Below are 10,197 nucleotides of genomic sequence, written 5' to 3'. Positions count from 1 at the left end.
AGGGCCTATGGCCCTCGGGCAGGAATGAATGTCACAGGGTTTTGGCGTCTTCGATTACCTGGGAAAATGGGATGGGTCTGCGGGGTCTGAGGCTGTCCTCTAAGCTGCCCAAAATATACAAAATAAACACTAACAAAACTGAAAAATGAAATAGACAACACCACTAAAGAAGTTGGAAACTTCAATACACCACTCTTAAAAGAAGATAGAGCTACCAGAAAGAAACTCAACAAAGATGCTTAAGAATTAAACCATACAATAAACCAACTCTATCTCATAGATATTTATAGGTTAATGCACTCAAAAAAGGCACAATATGGGCGGTGTGCCAGCCCGTACAGTGCTAGCTTCTACTTGGGGCTCTTCTGCGGTGCCCGGTCCTGCGCGACACCATGACCCGCAAGCTAGACATCTTTGTGGGGAACACAACCCTTATTGACCAGGACGTATATGGTCTCTGGTTGGATGGCTACTCAGTGAGCAATGCAGTGGCCTTGTGAGTGCGCTCAGGGATCCTGGAGCAGACAGGTGCCACAGTGGTGGTGCTGCAGAATGACACCATGGACCACTACAGCACCTTCCACATGCTGGAGCGCCTGTTGTGTTCGCTGCCCAAGCTGTTGCACTAGCTCATCTTTCAGATACCACCCTCCCGGCAGGCACTACTAATCTAGAGGTACTATACTTTTTGATGAGGCCTTTGTGCAAGAAGTGCTGGGCAAGAAGCTCTCCAAGGTTACCAAGAAAGACCTGGATGACATCAGCACCCAAACATACATCACCCTCAAGAGCTGTCGGAGACAGTTTGACAACTTTAAGTGAGTCTTCAAAGTGGTGGAGATGCGGGGCTCCCTATCTGACAACATCCAGCAACACGTCCTCCTCTCTGACAGGCTGGCCAGGGACTACGCAGCCATCGTCTTGGTTGCCAACAACCACTTTGAGACCGGGAAGAAGAAACCGCAGCATCTGAGCTTTGGAGACTTTGCCTTCTGTGATGAACTCATGATCCAGAATTGGATCCTCAGAGCCGTTTATTCCCAAGGTGATGACATGGACACGGACACGGACTTGAGTTTCTCCAGAATTTGAAGGAACTCAAAGTGCTAATGGCTGACAAGGACCTTCTGGACCTACATAAGAGCCTGGTGTGCACCGCCTTCCGGGGGGAGGTTGGTATCCTCTCTGAAATGGAAGCCAACTTCAAAAACCTGTCCCAGGGGCTGGTGAACGTGGTCGCCAAGCTGAACCACAATAAGAACGTCAGAGACCTGTTTGTGGAGCTGGTGGAGAATTTTGTAGAACCCTGCCGCTCTGACCACTGGCTGCTGAGTGACGTGCGGCTCTTCCTGAATCAGAATTCGGCATCTGTCCACTCTCTGTAACAAGCCCTCTTGGATTGCTACATGGGCACCCTCCCGGGCTGCCTCCTGCATCCGTACCATGAGTGAAGCCCCTCTCTATGGCCCTGCCCCCACTGATAATAAAGCTGCCATGAGTTTGGGGGGGCAAGCACAGTATACTTTCTTCTCCAATATACATGAAATGTTCTCCAGAGTGCATTGTACAACAATGAAAGATTTTATTTTTTCAAAGAAAAAAGTGAACTGGGAGGTGGGCAGGAAGGAAAATGTGCAGCAATGAATGAATGGAAATCCAAGTTCTCTACAAACTTTCATTAAAATATCAATTAAAAAAAGAAAAGTAAAACAAACAAACAAAAAGAAATTGAACAGAGAAACTCTATATTCCACACTAGGAATATACCTCAAGAAAATAACTGGGACACAAATGGAGATTTGTATACCATTCCTCATAACAGCATTATTTGCCATTGCGAGAACATGGAATCAGCCTAAATTTCCAACCACAACCAAATGGATTGGGAAATTGTGTACATTCATACAATGGAATACTATGCAGCACTCAGGAGCAACAATTTCAAAAAATACTACCTAACTTGGGAGAGGCTAGCTTAGTCTCATAAGGACAAATACTGCACAAGATCATTACTGTAAAAAAAGAAAATATGTATGTTGACTTAAGGGACAAAGGGGGAGCAGAAGAGTGAAGACGGGTAGGGGAGAAATCACATGGTTGCACAATTTGGTGGGTGGAGAGAGGAAGGGAAGGAAATGGAAAAGATCCAGGTAAAAAGACAGGGAAATGAGGGCAAAGTCCAATAATGATTAATTTTATAAAGCCTAATGCATGAGAGTGATTGTATGAAACAATGTGAAAGAAGAATAGTGTAAAACACAATGTATATGAACTCTGTAAGCAAACTAGTAACAAAAACAAAAAATATTCTTGGGTTCAGCCATATGTATACATATACAGTAGCTCATAATTCTTCATTATTCTTTAGCATTGCATAATTTTCCTTTGTATGTATATAACAAAGTTTATACATTCCTATGTTGACAGTCATTTCAAATAAGAATGATAATAAAAGGAATTATTTTGTTCTGGTTCTCATTCAGGGGGAATGCTTTCAATCTCTCTTCACTTGGAAAGATGTAGTCCATTGGTTTCATGTTGATATTATGTGCCCTTGAGTCGACAGGAGCTCATAGAGACCCTATGTACAATAGCTCTAAAGTCTGCCTCATCCTTACCCAATTTCACTGTCTCTGACATGCCTTCCCCTACCAACCTAGTTACTATGTCAATCAATCTCATCCAGGGTCTCCCTCTCCTGCACTCTCCCTCCACCTTTTCAAGGATGATGTCCTTCTCCAAAGACTGGTTCCTCCTGGAAACATGCCCAAAGAATGTGAGACAGAGTTTCAAAATCCTTGTCTACAAGGAGCAACTTAGTTTTACCCTCTCCAGGACAGACCTGTTTGTTCTCCTGGCAGTCCATGGTATGTTCAATACTTTTCTTCAGAACCACAAAAATTTATCAATTCCTCTTCTGCCATTCTTCATTATTGTCTAGTTTTTTGATGTGTAGTAATTGCAAAGATCATGGCCTGGATCAGGTACACCTTAGTCCTTTTAGCACTCTAGAAAGGTCACTGACAACAGATTTTTCTAATGCAATTCATTTTTTAATTTCCTGACTGCTAGTGTCAAGGATGGTGATTGTGGATCTGAGTAAGTTGAATTGTTAACAATCTCAATCCCTTCTCCATCCAACATGGTGCTGCCAACTGGCCCAGTGGTGAGAATCTTTGTTTTAGATTGTTGTTGTTTTTATGTGTCATTGAGTCACTTGAGACTCATAGCGATCCTATGTACAACATCCCTAAACTGTGCTCTGTCCTGTGCCAATCGCACCATCTCCGATACACCCATCCTGATTACCCCCGTCACTGAATCAATCCACCTCCTAGGGGGCCTTCCCCTTCTGCGCTGTCCCTCCACCCTACCAAGCATGATGTCCCTCTCCAAGGACCTGTCCCTGCTTGCAACATGTCCAAAGTATGTTAGATGGAGCCTTAGAATCCTTGCCTCCAAGGAGCAGCCCGGTTTGACCCTTTCCAGGATGGATCTGTTTGTTTTCCTACCAGTCCATTGTACCCTCAATACTATTCTCCAGAACCACAGCTCAAAGGTATCAATTCTCCTTCTATCCTCCTTGCTCATTGTTCAACTCTCTGACACATAACAAGTGATAGCAAAGACCACGGCCTGTAACAGACGCACCTTAGTCTCCAAAGAGACACCATTGCTCTTCAGTACTTTGGAGAGGTCCCTAACAGCAGACTTTCCCATCGCAATACATCTTTTAATTTCCTGGCTACTGGTGCTGAGAGTGTTGACTGTGGAGCCAAGCAAACTGAAGCTGTGAACAATCTCAGTCTCTTCACCATCCATCCTGATGCCTCCAATTGGCCCAGTGGTGAGAATCTTTGTCTTCTTGACATTGAGCCTCAATCCATATTGGTGGCTGCAGTCCTTGACCCTCTACAGCAAGCGCTTCAGGTCCTCTTCAGTTTCAGCAAGCAGGGTTGTATCATCTGCATATCACAGATTGTTGATAGATCTTCCATGATTCTTGATCCCACATTTCTCCTCATAGAGCCCAGACTCCTGGATAATCTATTCTGCATACAGGTTGGAAAAGTATGGAGACAGGACACATCCCTGGCGTACGCACTTCCCAATTTTGAACCATGCAATGTTTCCTTGTTCTGTTCTGATGACTGCCTCTTGGTCCAAGTATAGCTTTCTCATTTTGCTGAAAATTTTTTTTTTTAAAGTTGTATACAGCATTGATTTTATTGATCTTTTTGGGGGGAGGTGTGGAGGCCTGATGTGGCAGCATCACAGTTACTATAACAGAGCCATTAGTTGTGTGGCTTCGTCAACGTTCACTGGTCCTTTTTCATTCTGCTGGTGGGCAACCGATTGTTTGTGCAGAGGTTCAAGAGAAAGGCCTTTTGAGAAGTGTACAAGCTCCTTTTGTATATCTGTGAAAGCTTTGTTTACTCTGTTGACTTTGTCATCATTCACAATGTTTATCTTCTTAAGACTTGTAGTGACTGGCTTTGCTTTGCTTTTAGCCTTAAAGGTTTTTTGGCTTGCTATGTGAAACACATTCCTGGGCTTCTGCTCTCTTCGTTTATTCTTGGCCATGATCTGACAAACATTGGGCATGTTGCTGCTAGGAGAGGCTATTTCTTAGAGTTGAATATCATGCTTGGAAAGTGGATCACTTTGCTGAAAATTTTAATCAGAAATAGATGCCTCATTTTATAAAATGCCTTTTCTGCATCTATTGATATGACCATGGAATTATTTTCCTTTATTTATTTATGTATATGGATTTTTTTAATGTTAAATCACCTTGCATACCTAGCCTACATCCCATGTGGTTGTGATGTATTCTTTTTCCTTTATGTCATGTTGGAATCTATTAGCTAGTATATCATTATAAATATTTTTACATGGGAATATATTCATGGTCTGTAATTCTCTGTTTTAGTTGTCTATTCACCTAGGTGTCGTATTAGAGCTATGCATATATTACAGAGTCAATTTACTAATATTCCACCCTTTTGAATTTCTTAAGAATCAAATCACTATGCACACCCAAAAACTTTTCCAAAAGGGTAAAAATGGAAGCCACAGACTGGGGAAAAAATATTTGGTAATGATGTGTCTGACAAGGTACTTATATCTTATTAATTTTTATTAAGAATTTATAGAATACTCATGTCACAAGAAGATAAAGGTAAATAACCCGATTGAAAAATTGGAACAGAATATGAACAGACACTTCACCAAAGAAGATATTCAGCTGGTGAATAAACACATGAAGAAATGTTCAAAATCCCTAGCTCTAATACAGATGCAAATCAAAACAACTATGAGATATAATTTCACCCCAGTAAGAATAGCAAAATTCAGCAGAGCAGCAAACAAGACATGCTGACAAGGTTGTGGAGAAACTGGAACCCTTATTCACTGTTGCTGGGAGTGTAAAATTGTGCAACCACTGTGGAAGGCACTATAGCACTTTCTCAAAAAGTTGCAAATAAAAATATCATTTGACCCTGCAATTCCATAGTGAATATGCCCTAAAGAAACCAGACCTTCCACCCAAGCAGATATATGTACACCCATGTTTACTGCTGCTTTGTGCACAATAGCAAAGAGGTGGAAAACAACTCAAGTGCCCATCAATAAACAAATGAAATAGAGAAGTTGTGGAATATTCACACAATGGAATATTATGTAGCACAAAAATAAATAAATAAAGAACTCATGAAATATGATACAAAATGGGTGACCATGGAGGACATTATGCTGAATAAACTATCTCGGTCACAAAAAGACAATCCTGCTTAATGGCACCATTATAAAACAGGACTGACATGGAGGTTGGGAGAAAATGAAGAAAAGAGAGAATAAATAATGTACACAGCATTGAAACAGATCAGGGAGAGAACTATATAAAAGGAATATATGATTAGGTATTATTGGCATGACAAGAGTCCAGAATAAGAGCTGCATAGTAAAGCAGATTGGGGGGCTGACACTATATAACAATAAAATAATTTTTTTTCTAGAGAAAAATGTGAACTAGGCAGGTAAGGAGGGGCAAGGAGGAAAATGTACAATGAATGAATGGAAATTAAATGGAATGAATGAATGGAAATTCAAGTTCTCGATACACTTTCATTAAAATCTCAATTAAGGAAAGAATATCCCACACTTTTATATGTTGTGGAATGGGAGGATTTATGTAAGTTCATCTCTGGATGTTTAAAAGAACTCTACTGAAGCTTTGCTGGGAGGTTTGTTTTGAGTTGGATTTCTTTTTTATTTATTTCCTCAGTCTGTGTTAATTTCCCTAAAAAATTTTACAAAATATCCCTGCTGCAAAAGATGGAAGGTCAATCAAAAAAACGAAGACCCTCACTGAGTGAATTGTTACCGTAACAATCTGTACAAACTGCAGTAAAAAGCTCAAGAGTGTCAGGGATGATAAGGATGGTACCGAACAGGACCAACCCTCTCTCTGCCTTTCTCAGCATGATACCTGTTTCCAAGGATTGGTTCCTTCAGGAAATATGCCCAAAGTATGTGAGGCAAAGTTTTACCATCCTAACCTATAAGGAGCACTCTGTTTGCACCTTCTTCAAGATTTTTCTAATCTTCTGGTAGTCCATTGTATAGTCAACACACTTCTTCAGCACCACAATTCAAAGACATCAAATCTTCTACTGCTGTCCTTATACACTGTCAAGTAGTCACTGTCCAGGAAGCAGTTTAAAATACTAAGTCTTCCTTAGAAAAGTCCTTGACAAGATAGTTTTCAAAGCCACATGCCTTTTGATTGCTTGACTGATGCTACCATGACCAAAATGTAATCTTGAGTCTATCAAACTGAATGTGAAAACCATCTCCAGAATAAATTTGAGGCTTTGAACACTAATGGTCAAAGACCAGATGAGCTGTGGGATTATATAAAGGAAGAATGATATTCATGAAGAAATCAAAGTGTTATTACAAAGATAGAGGCAAGACCAGCATGGATGTCACAAGAGTTTAAGAGAATTACACTATAATGTCAAAAGTCCAAAACAAAGAGAATTGTGAAAGTGAGGCTAAGGAACAGAAGATTTCAAAAGATAGCTCAAGAAGATGAAGCAAATTATTGAAATAAGATGTACAAAGAGCTACAGTAAGAAAATAAAAATGGAAAATATACTGAGAATTCTTCAAGCTGAAAGAACAGCAAAACAAATTCAAGTCTCTAGTTGCACAACTGAATGATGCTAATGGAAAAATACTGCATGATCCAGAATGCATCAAAAGAAGATGGGGTTGGGGGGGGTGGGAACCAGAGTCACTGTACCAAAAAGAATTGGCTGACATGGAACCTTTCCAGGAAATAGTCTTTGATTAAAAATCAATGATAATGACGGGAGAAATCCAAACAGCGCTGAAAACATTGGCAGAAAGTAGAGATCCCAGGAAATCAATGGAATATCAGCCCTCTATGAGGTGGATTGATTCAGTGACTGGGATAATTGGGATGGGAGTGTCAGAGACAGTGCGATTGGCACAGGACAGAGCGGAGTTTAGGGCTGTTGTACATAGGGTCGCTATGAGTCGCAGGCGACTCGACGGCACATAACAACAACAACACATATTTTAATAAGCAGATGCAGCCCTAGACTGCTCTCTAGACTGTGCCAAGAAATTTGAAAGATACTTTACTGACTAACAGACTGGAGTAAGGGTGAGGTTGAGCCTGCAGAGCCTACTCCAGGCCCTAGCTTAAAATCCTTCACGAGACTTGGGAACGGGAATCTCCCTCCAACCTGGAAGTCAGCTGGCTAAACGGCGGAATGGCTGGCACCTCCATGGCGGCTCCTCTTGGTGGTAGCCAGGCAAGGGAAGTTTCTGGGGTCTTTTGCATCGTGTTTTACTGTCCTTTTTGGCTTTCAAAGCTGCATGGGTAGCCATGACCCTTAGAATAAGGGTAAGTATGGGTGGGGTTAAGCCTGCAGAGCCTGCTCCAGGCCCTAGCTTAAAATCCTAACAGGCCAGCCTTTAATTGTTTTTGGTGAAACATTCTCCTAGGTCGTGTAATCCTGGTATGTCCACTTGCTGTACAGAGGTAACTCATGGTTGTTGGAAGCCAAACACTGTGACACTGATGAGTCAAATGAAGAATGGTTACCCATGGTGGACAGTGTTTGATGAAGCTCCCCGATTAAAAGAAGCTTGGAAGCAGGAGTGGCATCCACTTCCATAATAGGTTGCTTCTGAAAGCCCTATAAACCTGGAGGGAGGACAAAAATTATACAGGAGGTGTCCAGGACTTTTGTCCATACAGTTTTCTATGAATCACCTGCGACTCGATGGCACTGAACAACAACAGACTGCAATACTTCCATGTTTGCTTCCATTCACAAAAAGAAGTGATCCAAAAGAATGTACAAATTATTGAACAGAATAATTAAAGCTAGGAAGAGGGATTGGCCATCCACTCCCAAAATAATGAGCCTCAGAAAGCCCTATGTACAGTAGAACACATTTAAATTAGACTAGCAGACATTGCACCAGAGGCAGAACCTTCCGAGTAAGATAATTATATGATCTATTACACTGAGTCTACATAGCGATGACACATAACAACAACAAACAACAACACTACACTGGAGACGAAAAAGTGAGGGGGGAAAATGGAGTCACTTTCATAGTTTAAAAAAGACCATTTATAGATCCATCTTGAAATACAATCCTGTGAGTGACAGAATAATCATACACATACAAGGATGATTTGTTAAGACCACTATTATTCAAATATATGCACCAACACCCAGGGCCAAAGAGGAGAAAAGAAGGACTTCTACCTACTTTTGCAGTCAGAAATGGATCGAACATGCAACCATTATACTTTTATAATAATGAGTGACTGGAATGCAAAAGTTGGGATCAGGAAAGATGGATCGGTAGTTGGAAAGCATAGACTTGGTGACATAAATGAGGCTGAAGACAGAATGATAGAATTCTGTTCTACTAATGTAGAATTCATTGCAAACACCTTTTAGAAGTAACATAAATGATGACTATACATATGGACTTCACCTGATGGTCTACATAGGAATCAGATTGACTACAACTGCAGAAGAAATCGCTGGAGAAGCTCATTATCAGCTGTGAAAACTAGGCTAGATGCTGATTGCAGAAAATAAAATGAAATAAAATAAAATAAAATCCATAAAAACCCAAAGTTTGACCTTGACTCTATTCCACCAGAATTTAAAGAACATCTCAGGAATAGGTTTTATGCCTTGATTCCTAGGGAGTAAAGACCAGCTGAGCTGTGGGAGGATATCAATAATTATCATTCATTTGTTTGTGGTTGGACATCTGGGCTGTTTCCATGTTCTTACGATGGTGAAAATGCTGCTATGAACATTGGTGTACAAGTCTCCTTTTGTGCCTCAGTTCTCATTGTCTCAGGGTATATATATTCCAAGTACTGTAATAGCAGGGTCATAGGGAATTTCTATGTTCAGCTTTTCAAGGAAGTGCCACATTGCCTCCCAAAGTGTACCATTGTACCATTGTACAATCACACCAACAATGTATAAGGATTCCTATATCATAACATCCTCTACAATATTCATTACATGCTGTCCTATTAAACTTTGCCACTGCTACTGGAGTGAGATGGTATCTCATAACCAAAATCAAATGGATTGAGAAATTATGGTATATTCACACAAAGGAATACTGTGCAGTACACAGGAACAACTATTTTATAAATTATTAACCAACTTGGGAGGGATTGGAGAGCATTATCCTCAGTTAACTAACTCAGCATCATAAGGATAAATACTATATAAAACCATTATTGTAGAATGAGTACGAGGATCCAAGGAAGTGGAAGGTGGAAGCAAAGAGGTGAGGATGTTCTGGGGGGAAGGAGGGAATTAATCATTGGGTCATAACATTCAATGGGGGTTAAGGCAACTGATGGGGGTTAGGAAGGAACTGATATGAAAAACAATGTCTTCAAATTTTGTAAATAAACTGGTATAAAAATAATGTAAAGTAGAGTTTATATGAATGAATGATTGTATGAAACACAATGTAAATGAAAGATTGTAAAAAACACAACCTATACTTCACCGAAGACGACATTCAGATGGCTAACAAGCACATGAAGAAATGCTCAAAATCCCTAGCCCTAAGAGAGATGCAAATTAAAACAACTATGAGATA

The 10,197-nt window shown here is 40.5% G+C and overlaps 2 pseudogenes; one reads left to right on the top strand and one right to left on the bottom strand.

The window, feature by feature from the left end:
• Nucleotides 1–392: 392 nt before the first annotated feature.
• On the top strand, nucleotides 393–1,451 carry LOC102851056 (annotated as a pseudogene).
• A 2,830-nt stretch (nucleotides 1,452–4,281) lies between these two features.
• On the bottom strand, nucleotides 4,282–4,584 carry LOC102850645 (annotated as a pseudogene).
• Between the last annotated feature and the right edge of the window lie 5,613 nt (nucleotides 4,585–10,197).

This window comes from Elephantulus edwardii, unplaced genomic scaffold (genome assembly GCF_000299155.1).
Source record: "Elephantulus edwardii isolate Elephantulus edwardi_28Jun2011 unplaced genomic scaffold, EleEdw1.0 scaffold00196, whole genome shotgun sequence".
Classification (NCBI taxonomy): domain Eukaryota; kingdom Metazoa; phylum Chordata; class Mammalia; order Macroscelidea; family Macroscelididae; genus Elephantulus; species Elephantulus edwardii.
This window is presented reverse-complemented; position numbering and strand designations above follow the sequence as displayed.